Raw genomic sequence first — 19,427 nt, forward strand, 5'->3', positions numbered from 1 at the left:
TAAGAGAAGTAGTGGTTTCTAAAACCATCATTGTTGTGATCCCACTGCTCAGAAGGACCAATTAACATAGAGGACCAATTAGGATGGTTCAAAATAATGAGGGGAAACTGCTTCAAATTTAATAATATTGCGTCCCCTTGTGGGACAATCGAGTGGTTGGTAAAATGAGATGTTATCCCCTCCACCCAATTTCAAATCCTAGAGGGGGACATCTTTGACCCCTTGTGATAAGGCTCAAGGAGCAGGCTCCCTATCCCCACCCTTGTGAAGTCTCGACTCTTGCTAAGTCATAAATACTCTTGGTGTTATAGTTGTAGTAGGTAGGTGAGTCTCTGAAACATCATATTATTCAATTCAAAGTTTAGTTAATTGTAGAAAAGTTTGATGTTGGAGTTATCAAAATTTTGGATAGGTTTCAAACTTCTTTGTCCCATATTTATCGAATCAAAATTTATCCAACAATAACAAACACTAGTGTTAGAAAATTGACCTTTTTATGGTGTATTGCAAGAAAAAGACCCTCTATTTTAATTCCACATCAATGATGGTTGTTTTTTAATGCACTACAACCCCAATGATCGCTATCGTCCAACCTCTATCATCTAAAATAATTCTCGAGATGTGAAAATGTGTTATAGATTTTTTTGTGATTTTTAAATATAGAATTTACCTTTGTTTCAATTTTTTTGATATATAATTTTCTATTTTTTTTGACAAATTTTTAAATACATAATCGAAATCTGTACCATATTTGACTTCATGTATTAACACATGAACCAAACTAAATTAGTGAATGTTCGTATTCTTTGGTCCAACTTGCTCGAATTGGGTAACTATGCTCCACACACTTGGGCCGACTTCATTTTTACATGAATTTGTTCTCCACTATACAATCAACATGCTTCCTCTAATTTGGTGATGGTAGGTCAAATACAACACCCACACATTTCATAGTGGCTATAAGAGAACATCAATAGGTCCCACAAACAATGGAATTCTTTACATTTCCTTATCAAAAATTCCCTTTACAGTGTGGGATTCCTTCTTGGCTGCTCCTTCTCGATCAATGGAAATAACGAAACTACTCCAACACTATAACAATGAAACCACAAAATACTTTTTCTCTATGTGTAGGTCTCCAATCAACAATGGTGGAGAAAATTGATGCTCTCCTTTCAGTCTTCCATTGGAAACAATAAAACAAATATCGCTATTCTTCTTGCAACTCCTCACAACATACACATTTCACAGGGAAACCTAGATTACAACAATAGGAAATCCTCATGTGTTTTTCTTGAATAATGATTGGATAATGAGCGATTTCCAATCACAACCCTTCTTGCAATAAATTGTCATCTATAAACAAACAATGAATTTTTTCTATGTCCTACAACAATGCTCAAAATTGAACAACAACAAAGCTCTCTCTCTCACATACCAAAAGCTCATCACAAGTAATCACATCATATGCTATGATATGAAAATGATGCAACCACCAAATTCTAATCTATAAACATACTATATTATGCAAACTTAAAGCAAATAAAAGGACACCAAGACCTATGCTCAGAATCCCCCTAAGAGGAAATCTCTATGAATTCATCAATCTTATGTGTTACATTTAGTGTACAAATGGTATATAACTATGAGTGACCATAACAAGCATTTCATAATTATATAATTATTAACTGTATAACTATCTCTTATTATCTCTCCACTATATCTCCTCCAATCTTTCTATGAATCTCTCAATTGATCTCCATCACTAACTTTTCTCATTTCTCTCTATCTTTTATTCCTATGTATACTTTTAGAATTAGCCTAACTATTACAAGTAGGAATGTTCTCTCCTTAATGAGAATTTTTCATTTAAACTCATTCCTTCTCCATCTTCTAGGTTCCTTACCTTTGCTACTCTTAGTATTCATCTGTGGTCTTCAATCTTCTTCACTCTTCATTCTCACTTTTCTTAAATACACTTGCAGAACATAAACATAAGTTAAAGTCCATAACAAAAATTCACCATCTAAGAGAAACCATGGTTCATCAATTGCTGTAAGCGTTGGTTCTCTGAGAATTTTTTTCTCATGGATAGTTCATCAACCATTCTTTCTTCACGAGCCTTCATACCTATACTTTTTATTCCCCCTCCATCATCATCCTCATCTTGGGTTTTGGCTTGCTTGTAACCATGCTTTTGATGCTCCTGCATCAAGTGCAACATGCTACAATGTGAAAGATGGATACTTGCACCAAATTATCTCTCCCTATTCCTCAATGTTGTCCCATTTGGAACAAGGCATGGCATTCTAATAAGCTTCCTAAAATAAACACACTATGTTGGATTATGCTACATGGTTGTATACTAACAATTGATAACCTTTAGGAAAGAAGAACCCAAGGACCCTCCAAGTGTACCCTTTGTAAAGTAATAGAGGAAAATGTTCATCACCTTTTCTTTGATTTCTCCTTTACTAAATGGGTTTGGTCCAACGCTTTTCCTAGCATGAGCCATTGAATATTTGGGTCCAACTCCTAAAGGGACATATTCACTTATTCGAGGAGAAATTACAGAGGGCCCTTTAAGAATAAGCCATTGTTTGCTAGTTGTGGACATCTCTTCCAAAATCCCTATGTTGAAGATATAGTTGGGCAATAACAAGGTCATAATTAATCAATTTATGGACAATCCTAAATTTGTGATAGCTAATCCCAAAGGCCTTGCATCAGAATATGTTAATGCCAAAGGATTGAGATTGTAGAAACAATAACCAATTATTAGATGAGGATCTCAATTTTCAATTAGGAAAAGAATGAACTACGAAATGATGCTAGGAGAACATTCAATATATATTTCAACCCAACATTTAACACCATGTTAAATTGATATTCACTAACTCCATATCTATAAATTATGTAAAAAAGAGCAAAAATGCCAGCGACAATATGAGTAAATATCTAGTAATATTGAACACAAAAAGATAGTCACTTTATATCGTAAAAAAGCATTCATAAAGTATATACATTTGAATATTAATCACATTATGATCAATGACAACAAGATTAACTATCTAGCAATATTTAAAACAAAAAGATAGTCACATTAGATTGGATAAGACATTGAAAAGTTAGATAAACATGAATATTGATAACATCACAAAAGTCAAACCATAATTAGGATACACATAACACAATGTTGCAAAGTAATAATGGTTGTAACCCTTATTTTACATTACATAATTTTGAATAAAATTTAAGGATAGAGGTTTTGTTGGATTTCTTTGAACAATATTTGATGGACTAGTTGGTAATTTCAAAGGATTTTGGTCTAATTTGAATGTGTGACATTTGATTTCCAAATCCATGTAACATCCCCAACTTTAACCCCCATAGTTAATTGTAATAAATTTCATTGGTAATTGTTTTATCGACACAAATAATTAATTATTATGCTAAGACAATCCAAGCATATTACTACTTTAAACATATATCCTTCGACTAACAAGAAAACACCAATAGTTGACCGAGGAAAGAGAGCCTTCTCAAACCATGATACCACAGTTGGGGAACAAGTCAGGGGGATAAGAAGGGAGTCTAGATGTGCCTAAGGAAAAATAGCCACCTTTTTGAAACCATATTCTAATGCCAATTTCATTTTTGAGAAATATCCTCCAAATTTCCCTCATTGGTTTGGCAAGTCAATCATTGAATAAGGTTGGTGGAAGGATCACCTTCCACAATTATTATAGGAATGAGTTGAGTTCGATAACCTATAGAAACTTCACCATTTCTTATGGGAGTGCACATTGGAAATTGTGCTCACAAAATTGAAGGGTGAGTACATGGATGGGGGTATGGTTTTGATGGGATGGAAGAAGAGAGAGAGCACCCATATGAGTGTGCAGGAGAAACACACAAATGGATAGCAACATAAAGTAGAAGTGCATGAGTAGAGAAGGATAACATTATAGCATGCAGAGGACAACCACTTTTGAGTTGGTGCTTTGCTTCAGAAATTCAAGCAAGAGAAGCCTAGGTTTCCTGCCTTGAATTTGGTAGGGAATCTCTTGAACTTGCTAAGCTTAAGAGGGTCACGATTGGTGCATAGTTGGGCATACAATAGTAGCATGAGGTAGGGAAATCATTGATGGATTATGGAGCAGTGAATGGTTTCCCTTAAGTGTTGTGCGTGCCAGTAGAGGAGCACTTGTAAGTCATGGAGGCTCGACACTTAGTGAAGAAAGCAATCCTTGTTGATATCTTACTTGTGAGGGAGATATTTCCTTCTTATCATCCAATCTTCGAGTGTTTGTGATTTCCCCCCTACTAGTATCATACCCTATCTATGTGGTGATTAGCTGTAGAAAGAGCAAGTGCATCTGAGCCTATGGTGGGGTGGAAAAGAGCTCAACCCCGGTTAGATTTTGGAAGTGACCATTTAGATAAGTGTTTTCTCTTGCTTTCATTAATTTCATGCAGTGTATTTTACTTGTTAATTATGCCATTACTTGAAGGATACATATTGTTGTGCTAAATTATGTATAAATGAAAGAATTCAAGTTGTAAGTGTGTGCAATTGTATGTTGAGATGTTGTCTCATAAATGGAAAAATTCGCATATGTGCCTTGTATGAGATATGGGATTGGCAGAAATTATGGCAGTTACATTACACATTATGTTGAATTATGATGACATGTGTTAAATTGATTGTGTAGGGTTGAAGTCCTGCCGATTGATTGAGATACAAGACCTAGAGGGTAGATGACTTCAATTTTAATGACCATCATACCCTAACATTTATGTGACTTAAAAATATGATCACTTATGGACATGCCTCTACCCTTGCAATGTTGGATTTTGGGGTTGATTTTATTTTTTTGTAAGCTTTAAATATTCTATTGTTCAATCAGAAATGAAATAGATCATATGCAATAATGACTCTTTTTCTGGCACAATGTGCCATATACTAACATGCACATAGCTGAGATGTATGAGATTGAGAATAACAAAGGAGCCATAGAGAAACAAAATAAACAATTACAAAAGAGAATCACCTAATTTGGGGTTGTTCCTCAAAGCGACCTTTCTTTCCTTTCTTTTTTCGAAACCTTGACCCAAGCTTCTGAAGACAACTTTATCAAAATGATCTTAAGATTATCATTGTGTGCTAAAGGAGAATCCTTTCCAGAGTCTGAAGAAGCTGACTCATTAGCTCACTTCAATGCGTTCGAAGAAGCAATATTATTCACTATCTATGTGCTTGTCCAAGAGCATGGTCCACAAAAGGATCCTCATGAGACTTTTGAGGAGCTAAAGTTTGAACCTTTTACACCAAATGCACTTCATCGTCATATCCTTGACCATCCTTGTTTGAAACAAAGGAAGCCTTTCCCTCCATAGGAGGTAGGTCGTAGGGCTTCGAATGTTTTGTTATGGAATTTCAAATGTTCCACTTCTAGTGAGATTTGAACAAAGGTAAAGAATTATATAAATGGTTTGTTTGATGACAGAAGTGGCAACGAAAAGCAATATTCTCATAGTCCATAGTCCGCATCTAATAAAATCACCTATTTTTAAATTGATTTGGTTTGGAAGCCCTTTACTGATATTGATTTCATCATGTATTTTCCACGGGTATAAATGCCAAGCTTCTAAGGAGAAACATTAGTTGCAAGGCAATGGCCTAGGGAGTTTCCAATGCCATGAAAGACAGAGTAGTGCCACAAGTGAGCAGGCAAAATTAGGAAACCAAACCCATATTGGAGCCTTTACTTTTTTTATGATCCACAAGTCCTTAACTCTGAGGAATGTCATCTTGATTGCTTGATGAGTGCCATGGACTTTATATACATAAACATGATAAGTAAAACTTGTCTTTTGCTCAGGAGTGACCTTACACTATATTTGATTTGAGTGAATGGAAATGTTAAAGTAAGGATAAGTGGTAATTCCATATATTTGAGTCTTTACATCCTGCATTCATGATTAATTCCAATTCCTCCATTAAGCCCTTAAAGGGATATCAACTTTACTATAGATTGAAATATCCATCTAGAAAAAGGTTGGGTGATCACTTTGCAAGAAGGTTTCTTGCCGTGATAGCTCCAACAATAAGCTTATAAGGTTGATGCATAACTTGCTTGGTAAAATTATATATATCTCCCTACATGACTATTTCCAACACAATTATACCTTCATTCCTTACACACTCACACATATAGGTACACATTTATTTCCACTGTACGATGAGATTATAGTTTCATGGATGCATAAATAATATCTTAGCCTCCTTACCTGAACTTTAATATAGTTTCATGGATGCATAAATAATATCTTAGCCTCCTTACCTGAACTTGAATAAGTTAAAGTCTTAAAAACCTTATAAATCCAAATTTTGATGTTGTGATGAGTCATCAAAAGCCTCTCATAATCTACTAGGCTTTAATACTACATTAAAAAAATTAATACAAACTCGAATTAATTTTACTAACTTATAATCTTTTTTAGGTTGATTAAATGAATATTTTTTTTTTAATGCAATACGACTAATAAAGAACTAAATAAATAATCACAAAATAACATCGAATCCACTTTAAAATCAAATCATGTAAGTACCTCTAATTTGATATATGAATTTAGGTTAAAAAACCAACTAAAAAGCCTTTCGAATAAATTTTACATTATCGGAGCTCGCCGGCGGAGAACCTAGGGTTTCTACTCGGCTCTGGTTGCCGCCATTGATCCTGCGACGGCAGGGTTTGCCGCTTGTGTGGGTTCTGGACGCCCTCTTTGCTGCCATCGTCTGGTGCTTTGCTTCTTCGTCGTGCTGCCAGAATATCAGCGCCGGGGTTAGCTGCGTCTGGTGGGGTTTTGTCTTTCTGCGGAGCCGGTTGCTTGTGTCGAGGACTCTTTTTCGGCCTCCGCTCCCAACTTCCTCAACTTCCTCTGCGGCTCTGACCCATCTCGTCTGGTGTTCCCGGGTTGATAGCCGCGGTGCATTGTCTCTGAGCTTCATCTGCAGAGGTCCGGTTTCTTGCCTTGTGCCTTGAGCAGGGCGGCGGCGGCGTGTTTCTACTGGTTCCTCGGCGGTCTTCTGCGCTCCTTCCGACCCACTGTTTTGGCGGTCTCACCAAGGGGGTTTGGCCTCTGACATTTTTTGTGCTAAGCTGCAGAGCGGGGGCGAGGGTTTTGTTTTGGGCCTCCTGATTCTCATCGTGGGGGCGAGGTGGCTGCCCTAGCCGCCTCTGCCCCCGGAACCGATCCGCCTCAGATCTGTTTGGGACCTGTTGGGGCTCCCTTGCTGAGGCGATGGTTTCTTTTTTGGCCTTTTGCTAGCTACCAATGCAGCTATGGGGAGTGTTGAGGGATCCGAGGTGTGGAGTCTGTCTCTACACCGATTCGTGCCGCTTCTCTATGGCTGTCTCTGGTTGTTTCTCTGGCTTCTTTGGATATATGGGTGGTTTCTTCCACTGGTTTCTGCGGTTTTAGGTGGAGAGTTGAGGGAATGGGGGAGATGTGGCCTCCATGGCTGCTCTCTACCATTTCGGGCCTCTTCCCTTTGTCTTGGCAGCCTTTTCGATTTTTACTACCCATTCCTCAGGAGCTTTTTGTTTAAATTTCTGTTTTTATTTTCAGCTTGTATGGATAAGGGTATACTCCTGTTGGGGTTTACATAACCTTTATCTTGCTGCCCTGTCTGAGGGCTTTACTGCATACTTCTCCTGAAGTATTGTTTTTGTAAGTGGTTTACCCACACTACAACATATGCGTTCAGCATCTACAGCATGTAATTTTATGAAATTAATGGAAATTATGAATTCTCTTCTTCGGAGAAAAAGAATAAATTTTACATTATCATTATATGCAATCCAAATTTAAAACAAGCTTAAAAATTAAGATGAAATATCCATGTCAGATGAATTTAAAAGTTAATAAAGTTTTAACGTATAAATATCCATATCAATGACAACACTCACCGGTACATAAGTGCATAGTTCCATGTCAAATACAACACTCACCGCGACATAAGTGCATAGTTCTATGGTTAGATATTCACTATTCACTTGTACATCAGCGCCTTATGAATTATTTAAAAAATATATATATGGATAAAAATATAAATTTTAAAATTGGAAAAAATTATTAATATGTATTTATATTAGTATAAATTATATAAATTTAATATTTAAAATATTTTTTAAATATCATAAATTTTACAATAAGCTGGGATTTTCTGTTTAATTTAATTATTAATTTACTTTGCACTGTTATAATGTAATTAGTTTTGGTTAAATGTAATTTGTCTAAAAATTTATATATATATATATATATATATATATAAATTAATGCATAAAATATTTTCGGAAGAAATCACATTTAAGGTTTTGGTTAATTTTTTCAACCTAATAGCGAGAAGAAAACGACTATATTTTTTTTTTTTTCTAAGTAAGGCTAAACTATTATATTACAGCAAGAGCAAAATTACATCATCAAAATTACAACAGGGCCGCGGCCCTGTAAGACTTGTCCTGGGACTGACAGTAGACTCAGGAGTATTCATTCCAGGATTACATAGGATGGAAACTTAGAGCAACACTCATGTAGCTGACACATGGACAAAAACAACATAAACACGTGAAGAACACCAACACAGAACAGAGATAACAGATAACCGACACAATTACATAGTGACAGAGTGACAGACACATATATGACCGCGAAGGGAGCTGACAGAGAAAAATTCTTGCTGTAAAACCTGGAGCGCGAGCTGGGCATGCTAGTCTTCCTCAGTTGTCTGCGGTTCATCCTCCGTCTTGCAGCAGGGAGGCTGGAGGATAGCCTTACCAGGATTGCGCGTTCCACGGTCACTTGGGCCAGCACCATAGTCACGAACAGGTTCACTCGGGCCTGCTCCCGGGTCATGTATGGGCCTCAGCATCTCAACAGCAGGGAATTCCATTTCCACAGTGGGAACAATCCCAGGAACACGCTGAGGGTTGGCACGGGGATTGCCTTCATCATCTTCCCAAGGATTGCTGCAGTGCTCCACTAAAACAGTCACAAAAAAAGTGGAATTGGCCAAGGTACAAGGAAGGCGGTATCTAACCATTGGGTGCTCCGTGTGCCCACAATCCATTCTCGTAGGAGGTTCCACCATTCTGCCTCTGCCCGAGGGCCTTCCTCTCGGTCTTCTGCGCTCAGAGGTTTCTTCAATTGAGGAAGAAGTTGAAGGGGCTCTTCCACTGTAGCCGCCCCTTCCACTGTTACCCCTTCCACGATTACGCTGCATACTGTTCCTTTGTACAGGACGTTCAATTCCCCAACGAAACTGCGGATGACTGGTTTGCAACACCACTATTTGCACAGGTTCACTGCTTGACCGAATTCTAGCCCTCCAATTGCCCAATTTTGTAGCTGCAGAACCTTGACCGTCACTCTCAAGGCCTGAATGAGAGCCGAGACAATGAACCTCCACCACTTCCTTCGAAACAAGAACGGGAGCCGACGAGAGATGCGGGTTTGTAACACCACCAGTCTCCCAAGTACGCAGCACCACCAAACTCTCGGGTTCGCAACTAGCTTGCACGTAGGCCCGCCAATTGCCTAACTCTGTGGCTGCTAAACTGGCACAATCGCTCTCAGAGCCTGAGTGGGAGCCGAAGCGATGAACCTCCGTCACCTCCTTCAGGACCAGAACAGGAGCAGACGGGAAATGCGGGAGAATGTCCGAGAGTTTACAGCTATGATGCGCCATGTTTCGCTTCTCAAGACGCGCAATGAATGTCGACGGGACGCCACTGCCATCAACCTTAACTGCCCTCCTTAAATGCTGCGTGCTGGTGTAGTTAGGGTGTGTCCTCCTGGCATGCGTGGCTTGTCCGGGCGGACACCTGCCCTGCGGACGAGCCTTAGTCTCTATGTGTCTAGCAACCACCCGCATCCGGGGGAAAACGACTATATTTGACTAGGGGAGGAAAAGAGAAATGTTTAATATTATTTAAATAAATTTTATTAATTTATTAATTGTTTATATATATATATATATATATACTTACTAATTTAATTCAATGACTATATTTGATTAGGGTTTTGATTTTTCTAAGTTGATCTCTGAAGTAGAGGTGAATGGCATTAGACTTTTAGGAGCTCTGCGGATAATAGGAGGGTTTCGAAACTCGGCAGTCATGCAGGCCACGCAATGTGCAGCGATCTTGTGGGTCTCCAATGATGGCAAGCCTTCTCGTCTCTCCTTCTGTGGACTGCTTAAGGAAATCCTCAGAATACCTGACAAGCGATACTTCAGAAGAGCGGCGTTGGCTGCCCAACCAATGGGAAGGTCAGATCTGCAGGGTTATAGAGTGAGGGTAGCTGACTACGATTTGATTATTATCGGAGTCGGCATCGGTGGCCATGAAGCTGCTCTTCATGCAGTTGCAAAGGATACCCGTCGTGGTGGGTGGACAATGAAGAGGGTTTCTGAGATCGCGCATTGGGATGGGGCTGTCTTGAGCAATAATGGAGTTCGCAGGACGGGCAACCGCCGTCACTGCCAAAGGTATGAGGAAATATTCAAGTTTTATGCATATCAGTCCACCGATCTGTACTATTATGATGCAGATCAGGACCTCCACCTGTTCGCGCGATCGCCATTGAGCCCTGTTTAGGTAACTTTTCCCCTGATCCATGGCATTAAGCACAGATCGAGTTTTGGGTTCCTCGATTCAAACCCTCGTATTGTAGATCGATCCCTTTTTTGGTCAGATCTGGAAGCCCACTCACTGTATAAGCTGTTTAGAGGTGAGCAAAAGACGCAGAGTAGAATCACAGGGTTAGATCTACCGAAAACAAGAAATGGATCCTTGGTAAGAGTTCACAGTTTCCAAGTATTTGTAAAAACCCCGGATGGAAAATCAAAACTAATTTGGATCAAAGAGACAGACTCTGTTAAACAAATGCAGGAAATTATTATGCAACAGCTGGGATACCCCATCAGATCACAAAATCTGATACATGGGGGCAAAGTGTTACAAGACACAAAATACCTTTGGGAATACAAAATTGCAGCCCTGTCAACAATCATCCTCAATCTGAGAATTAGAGGGGGCGCAACCATCAACAGCAGGAATCCTCACAGGGTGGAAGGAAGTGGTACTGGTTCAATAGGGAAAAAACCAGGCAGTACTTCCTTCAAAAACATCCTACAAGGGAAAAACACAGAAGGAGCAGCACCGAATCAATCAGGTATGGATGCTAGGCCATACATTGTGGAACAGCTGAATCATACCCCAGAATACAACATAGATACACCAGAAACAGATGAGCACTGCACTACATATGAAAGACAAGCAATAATATGTAGATTTAACTGCTTTTGGCCCAAACCGGTTGATCTATTTCATTGGATCTTCACGAACTAGACCACACAATGTGAAATACACCTCTGTTCCAAGGGTTTCTTCATAGTGAAATTTCTATCAGCAATAGATAGAGACATAGTAATACAGGAAGGACCTTGGTTCTGGGGATCCACTGGACTTTTCATCACACCATGGTTCCCAGATTTTGATGCAAATACAATGGTCGTTTCCAAGATGCCAGTTTGGGTGCGGCTACATAATCTCCCAATACATCTCTGGAATCATACAGTACTAGCTGGAATTGGAAATACTATTGGGCGCTACATCAAAATGGACACCCAGCGAGTGGAGGAAAGAATTTATACCTTTGCACGAATATGTGTGGAAGTAGACCTCAGCAAAGGCCTGCCAGACCAAATTCAGCTGAAGCATAGACAGAGGAGCTGGACACAGGTTCTAGACTATGAAAATACTACATTCAAATGCCGAATTTGCCGACAAACAAGACACCTACAAAGCATGTGTCCAGCAGCCAAAAAAGACAACCGCAGAAAGAAGAAAACGGAGAAACAAGTAAAGGGGTGGCAATTTCCTCCACCTCCCTCGGATGACGAGGAGGAAGAAGAGATGGATTTTGCTAACCCCAATGAGACCAACCAGATGAACAAAGAATCAACAGTAGAAGACACAAATCCACAGGAACATATAGACACAACATTGGCAAGGATATCAGATACTATGGATATGGGCAGAACTAAACGTCAACACATATCAGACTCATCAGACTCTGATAAAGACAATCCACAACCTGTGACTGAAACAACACTAGCACTTATAACTCCAACAGAGTCACAGGGGGGTTGGAGAAAGGTTGAGAAGAAAAAAGGGCGAAAAGTCTGACTTTTCCCCACATGTACATAAATTTTTTGTTTTACATGTTTATTTCTTGAAATCCGTACACCCTGCGTGGTGATGAAGGATCAATGTATCTTTTTTGAGCACCATTTTTGAAATCTGTTTACAGCATATGCCAAAAGGCATCTACAACATGTAATTTTTCAATCATAATGAAAGATTACGATTTTTCCAGGGGAAAAATATTTGACTAGGGTTTTACTTAATAATATTTATTTATTTATAAAATGGCTATACTTGAAATTATTTTATTTTTATTATATATATATATATATATTCGAAATATCTACTTATTAATTTAGTTCAACGACTATATTTGACTAGGGTTTTACTTAATAATATATATTTATTTATAAAATGATTATATTTGATTTTTTTTCAAATAATACTAATAAAATAATAATAAATATTAAATTATAATATTAATAAAGACTAATATTAATATTAATAATACTAATAATACTAATATTCATAATACTAATACTAATAATGTTGATAATACTGATATTAACACTAATACTATTATTAATTAATAAATCATAATACTAAAAATTAATAATAAATAATAATACTAATAAAAACTACTAACTAAAATAAATAAATGAGGGTATTCCAAAAAAAAATAAAAATCATATCACAAAGAAGAAAAGGGACAAGGGGCCTAGACAAAGACGGAGAAAAACTAAGAAGAAAGGGCGGGAATCCAACAACGACTAATTTTCCAGCCGTCATCCCTATTAATATTACTAGAAGACCTCTCAATTTCAATGGATTCCCTAAACTTACAATGATGAAAATGAGGAATCTTAGTGATAACCCTAGCCTCCTCAATGCATATATGATGCTTGGTCTTCTCTGCATGTTTGACCAAAGCTGAAGTTTTGGTCCTCCCGTGTTTGATATCAGCAACGTGTTCCTTAATCCTCTGGTTAATAGGACGACTAATTTTACCAATGTATGAGGTTCCAAAGGAACAAGGCATAATATAAACACCTTTCATATCCATAGGGTTCACCTGGTCTTTAACAGACTTTAGGGAACTTCTAATGGTGCTGAGGGGTCTAAAGGTCAAGGGACTATTATGTTTTTTAGGATTTTCGCAATCTTGTCTGTCGTCCCTTGGATGAAGGGGAGGTGAACTCTTGAAGTGCAATCAATGGGTTCTTTCTTGACCTTGGGACCCTTACTTTGAGGAAAGCTTTGACACTCTGCTGCCTACTATAACCATTCTGGACAAAAACATTAAGGAGATGGGACTTTTCTTTAGAAAAGTGGTTTTCATCAGAAATTCTTAGAGCACGAGTGGCTAACATGTTGAGAACACCTATCTTCTGAGCAGGAAAATGGTGGGAATTGGCATGAAGATACTGTTTAGTATGAGTCTTTTTTCGGTACACCTCATGGGAGAAAGATCCATCAAATTTCCTAGAAATGAGGACATCAAGAAAAGGAAAGCAACCATTGACTTCACGCTCCATCGTAAACTTAATGGAGTTAGACTAATTATTGAGATGTTGGAAAAAGAGATCTAATTTATTAGGCTCGTGCTGCCAAATGGTGCAGGTATCATAAACAAATCTTTTCCAAAGCTTAGGTTTAAATACAACTGAGGATAAAGCCCTGGATTCAAAATCTTCCATGAACAGGTTAGCAATGATATGGGACAAGGGGGAACCCATGGCCACCCCATAGGTTTGTTCATAGAACTCATCTTCAAAACAAAAAAAAAGTAGAAGTGAAGCATATCTCAACTAATTTAGTCGTGTCGGCATCAGTAAGGCGAAATATGACATCAAAGGCTTCCTTAATGGGGATGCTAGTGTACAGGGAAACAACATCAAAACTGACAAGATTGTCACCTGGTTCAAATTTCATATCTTTTAACTCTTTAACAAATGAAGAGGAGTCTTTGACAAAGGACTCTGTTCGCCCCACCAGGGGCTTCAACTTCATGGCTAAATACTTAGCTAAAAGGTAGGTTGGCCTACCATCAAATGCATAAAATGATAATAAAAAATATTAATTAAATGATAATAAAAAATAATCATTAGTAAATTAACAAATCATTAATTATTTTTTATCCATTATAATATCATTGAAATAATAAGTATATCATTATAGCCATATGAGACATTTAATAAATCTTGGTTAGAGTGTAGATAAAAGACAGTGGCACTTTCACAGGATAAGATGGGTTGTATAAGACATAAGAGCAACACAAACAAATCTAAATATGCATGACATATTTCAAATTTCTTTCCAGATTTTTTTCCCTTTATAATTTATATTTAAAAATTATTAAAAATTTTAAAATTTAAATTGTAGTTTAGAGTATTCTAATGATTAACTAAATTATATTGAAATTACTTAACTAAATTTAACATATTTAATTTTTTGAAATAATTATTTAAGGTAATAGAAATATCCAAACTTTCAAAAAAAAAATATGATTTAACAAATAACATAATAAAAACAAACAATTTTCTTTTAAATTTAATTTGTTAAAAATAAATATATATTTTCAACTAAACCATTTATATTTATATAATTATATATATTCTTTGAGTGTTATGTAATTTACTGGATTGATTAATTTCATGGAATCCCTGGCTGGATTGGTTGGTCACCTGGCATATTATAAGAAATTTCGATGCAACCAGTAGTTTTCAAACTTGGGGAATTGCAATTATTTAATTGTAAAGGAAAGCTCTGGCCATGGACTATTTTAAAACTAATTGTGAATTAACTTCGTACTTATGCTATGACTTTGAAATCACCGGGGCTCTCAATTAATGCATTGGGTATCAACAATACAAGCTCTCTCAATTAATACATTGGGCATCACAACAAAACTCAATTAATGCATTGGGTATCAACAGTACAAGCTCTGAATAGGAAAGATATGACAACAAAGCAAAATCAATTCAGTTCAATTATGATGGTTTAATAAGACCCAATTCCTCTGCACTGATGAGAATGTGAATAAATGAGAATGTGAATAAATCAAATTTAAAAATTAAAAAAATTGAATTATATTTGTTGTTTAATTAAACCTTTACATATTGTTTGTTAAATTTTTAGTCAATGCTCTACTAATTCAAAGTTCAACACATTCCGTGATGCCGCAGGGATAATAATGATATATATATAAACATAAATTTATTGTTTAATTAAAATATAATTTTCAAAATAAAAATAAAAAATATTAAACATTTAAATATATTTAATATATAGTTGAAATAATTTTTAAAATTAAATTATTATTATTATTTATAAATAAAATAAAAAATTTAATTATTTAAAATGTTAATTAAATTAAAAAAAAAAAAAACATATTAAATTGGGATAGAAACCTTATTAATGGTGGTAGATCTAGTTCAAAGTGTAGCTAGGAGAACCTTTAATATTAGAGAAAATGTTTTGGAATTTCATGTTGTCAATTCTGAGAACAAAACCACTGCACACACGGCTGTAGCAGCTAGCAATGCCACAGGGTTAGAGGACCTTGATCCCTTGGCTGAAACTTTTGATGATTTGTGGCTCCATTCAAAGGAATTCAGAGGCTTTCGTAGAGTGGCAAGCCAAGGAACCCATGCGTCGCTCCTTGCTTATATGCTGTAAGGAGATCATGTGCTAGATTGACCAACTTATTGTCAGATCTTTGTAAAACTCCCCTCTAGGTAGTCATTGCTCATTAGGGTTTGCTCCTTAGATCTGGTTCGAGACCTCAAGTTTTATTTAGATGTTCATTTGAATATTCCCTTAAGCGTGCAACACCTGTTTTTTCAAGGTAAGCAACTGAACAATGCTTCTCCTCTCTCAGTTTACAATATTGATAAAGATGTCATTATTTTTATGGTTCTTTGTCTATCGGGGGGTTGGAGGTAAGCCTTCATCCTCTCAAACTTTTTCTTGTAAAGGTGTCTTCCATGCTCAACCCCCCCAAGGCAGATCATGCCTAGGTGACTCTTGGGGCATTTTTGGTGGAAAATTTGAGGAAGTTCCCTCCCTATAAATCTCTCACTAAGATCTAGAGCGTCTTCATTAGCTGTATTTAGATGAAACCCTAATTTTTTGTTTTAATGGCTTCTAGTCATGCATAACATATTGATAAAGATGCCATTATTTTTATGGTTCTTCGTCTATCGGGGGGTTGGAGGTAAGCCTTCGTCCTCTCAAACTTTTTCTTGTAAAGATGTTTTCCATGCTCGACTCCCCCAAGGCAGATCATGCCTAGGTGACTCTTAGGGCGTTTTCGGTGGAAAATTTGAGGAAGTTCCCTCCCTATAAATCTCTCACTCAGATCTAGAGCGTCTTCATTAGTTGTATTTAGATGAAACCCCAATCTCTTGTTTTAATGGCTCTTAGCCCTGCACGACCGATCTCTACCAATGGATCCATCCTATATGGACTAAGAATTGTAAGGTTATTTTATGCTCAAAAGGGCTCTTCATTGTGTTATTTGGGGAATCGTAAGATTATCAGAAAACTTTATCTAAAGTGCCCTAGTTTTGGGGCAATGCTGGATTGTTTTTAATCCTTTGATTCCTAGATTTCGACCCTTCCACAATTGTCATTACCAAGTTGCCAATATGGGCCAGGCTTCCTAATTTGCCAGCTCATTTGTGGTACTACGCAATCTTTTAGGGCATTGAAGACTCTCTAGGCCATTACCTTAGTACAAATGTCTCTCATGGGCAGCGTGGTGTATACAACTATGGAAAAATTTGTGTTGAAATTGATATCAATGAAGGGTTACGAGAGAAAATCAATTTAAAACTTGGTGATCTTCACTAGACCTAGACTTTGGACTATGAGAATACCATTTTTCGTTGCTGCCTCTGTCATCAAACATGTCATTGGCAAGGTTCTTGCCCAGTGTTTAATTCTTAACAAAAGAAAAACATCTGCAATTTCATATCTAAATGTTGGAAGCCCTGAGATCATCCTCCTATGGAGGGCAAGGTCTCCTCTATGTCGAACAAGGACAATGGAGAAGCCGATGATGAAATCCATTCAAGGGACAAGGTCCAAGACACAAAGCCTCAAACATTTTTTGAGGCTTCTGGTGTGAACCATGTTCCTTCGACAAGCACATAGATATTGAATAATAATGTTTTTGTGGGTATACTGAAACAAGCTCATGAGTCAATTTCTTCAGACTCTAATAAGAAATTTCCTTCTGACTCTAATAAGGAATCTCCTTCTGCGCGCAATGATAACTTAAAGCAATCAAACCCCCTTGGAAGGTTTAGTCAAGGTTTCAAAAAAGAAAGGAAAGAAAGGTCGCCTTGAGGATCAACCCCAATTTGTGTGGTTCTCCTCTCTAGTTGTTTCTTCGGTCCCTTTATGTCTAGTTTGTTATTCTCAGTATCATTCATCTCTGATACCGTTAGTATATAACATATTGTGCCAGAAAAAAAAGTCACAATGACAAATGATGTAATTTTATTTCTGTTTAATCATTAAAATTTTGTACAAAATAAAATAAAATAAAATAAGAACATATTAAATCGAATTATTAAAACAACAATTATACAAAAAAATTATATGAAATCGAATTATGAGTAATTTTACTATTATTGCTAACCATGGGTGGTAGCACAATTGGCAAGAAGCATGTTGACAAGCTCTTGTGTATCTAAGTGATTAGAAATTCAATCTCCCTGAACATGTTTTACTACCAGAACCAACAAAAAGAAGAAATTTACTATTATTGTTGCCAAAAAATTCTGAATTATTAAAATAAATGATGTTGATAATAGATGATTGGAAGTTCCCGGGACATGTCTCATCCCTAAACCAAAAAGAAATTTACTATTATTGCTGCCAAAAATTTCTAAATTATTAAAATAATTAATATGGATAAATGTAAAAAATAAAAAATTATATATTTCATATAAAATATATAATTAAATTATATATATATATATTATTGCTGCCAAAAATTTCTGAATTATTAAAATAATTAGTATTGATAAATGTAAAAAATAAAAAATAAAAATAATTAGTATTGATAAATGTAAAAAATAAAAAATGATGTATTTTATATAAAAAAATAATAAAAATAATTAGTATTGATAAATGTAAAAAATAAAAAATGTTGTATTTTATATAAAAAAATATAATTAAATTAAAAAAAACAATATTATTTGTAAAATTTATTGTCAAGAATGGGATTCGAACCCATGCCCTTTCGGACCAGTACCTGAAACTGGCGCCTTAGACCAACTCGGCCATCTTGACCTATGAGTGTTTTCTCTTTCCAGTTATAATTATTATCGGAGAAATAATGAGGATAATATTACTGCTCTAAATTCGAAGAAAAGAGCGTCCATATTCTATTCGGTCAATTCAATTCAATTGAGACACCTCACTTCCATTCAACTAAACTAAAACCAATTTATTATGACTAAAACACATCGGAGAAATTGAACAACATTAGAAGCGAACGTAAAGGATTTGTAAGTATAGCACATAGCCATTTACCCTTTGCATGCTTGGCACCTCGTGGTTACAGTATGGCAGTAAGTACTGGCGCTTAATGATCCGTTATTAAACGTTATTAAAAGTAGCGGAAAGCAAGATCAAGTCTAATTTCAAAATATCAATAATGATCCGTTATTAAACGTACACCAATTTCGAGTGAGCCACATACTCAACCGTGTCACCCACTGATATTCTTAAATGCTAGGAACGGTAACTTTCCCTTACAGTTTGAGTCCATACTTGGAGTTGCGCGGTTCAATGAGGAGTCAACTTGCAAAAAAATTCTATTGAAACATAAACATTGTCTTACAAAAATCAAAGTTTTGTCATCTCACTGTCATGGTTTGTTGCGAAGGAAACCAAACTTACGACAGTGAGTGCTATATCATAAAGACCCAATATCAAAACTTTCTAGATCTAAATACTGAACTAGCTAATTACTTGGTAAAACACTATCTGAGACGGTTGACAAATTAACAACATAGTCGTTGCTAATGATCATAGCCATACATCTAATTATTAAAATTAAATTATATAACCAAAATTTCAACCAAGAATTCTAAACAATCATCATTTGTTGGAAGATGTCATTGGGGTTGGGTCTTGTGAACTAGAACCTGTTGGAGGTTTAAGACCACACCAGAGGTGTCCTTTGATATGCGCTAG

The 19,427-nt window shown here is 36.4% G+C and overlaps 1 non-coding gene across 1 annotated transcript; it reads right to left on the reverse strand.

Annotated features, from left to right (window-relative positions):
* Window positions 1–18,437: 18,437 nt before the first annotated feature.
* TRNAL-CAG (transfer RNA leucine (anticodon CAG)) lies at window positions 18,438–18,518 on the reverse strand. The gene has a single exon. It is a non-coding gene; the product is annotated as a tRNA-Leu (tRNA).
* Between the last annotated feature and the right edge of the window lie 909 nt (window positions 18,519–19,427).

The sequence above is a fragment of the Pinus tabuliformis genome, chromosome 3_1 (genome assembly GCF_031772625.1).
Source record: "Pinus tabuliformis cultivar Carrire ecotype Pingquan chromosome 3_1, CPIR1, whole genome shotgun sequence".
NCBI lineage: Eukaryota > Viridiplantae > Streptophyta > Pinopsida > Pinales > Pinaceae > Pinus > Pinus tabuliformis.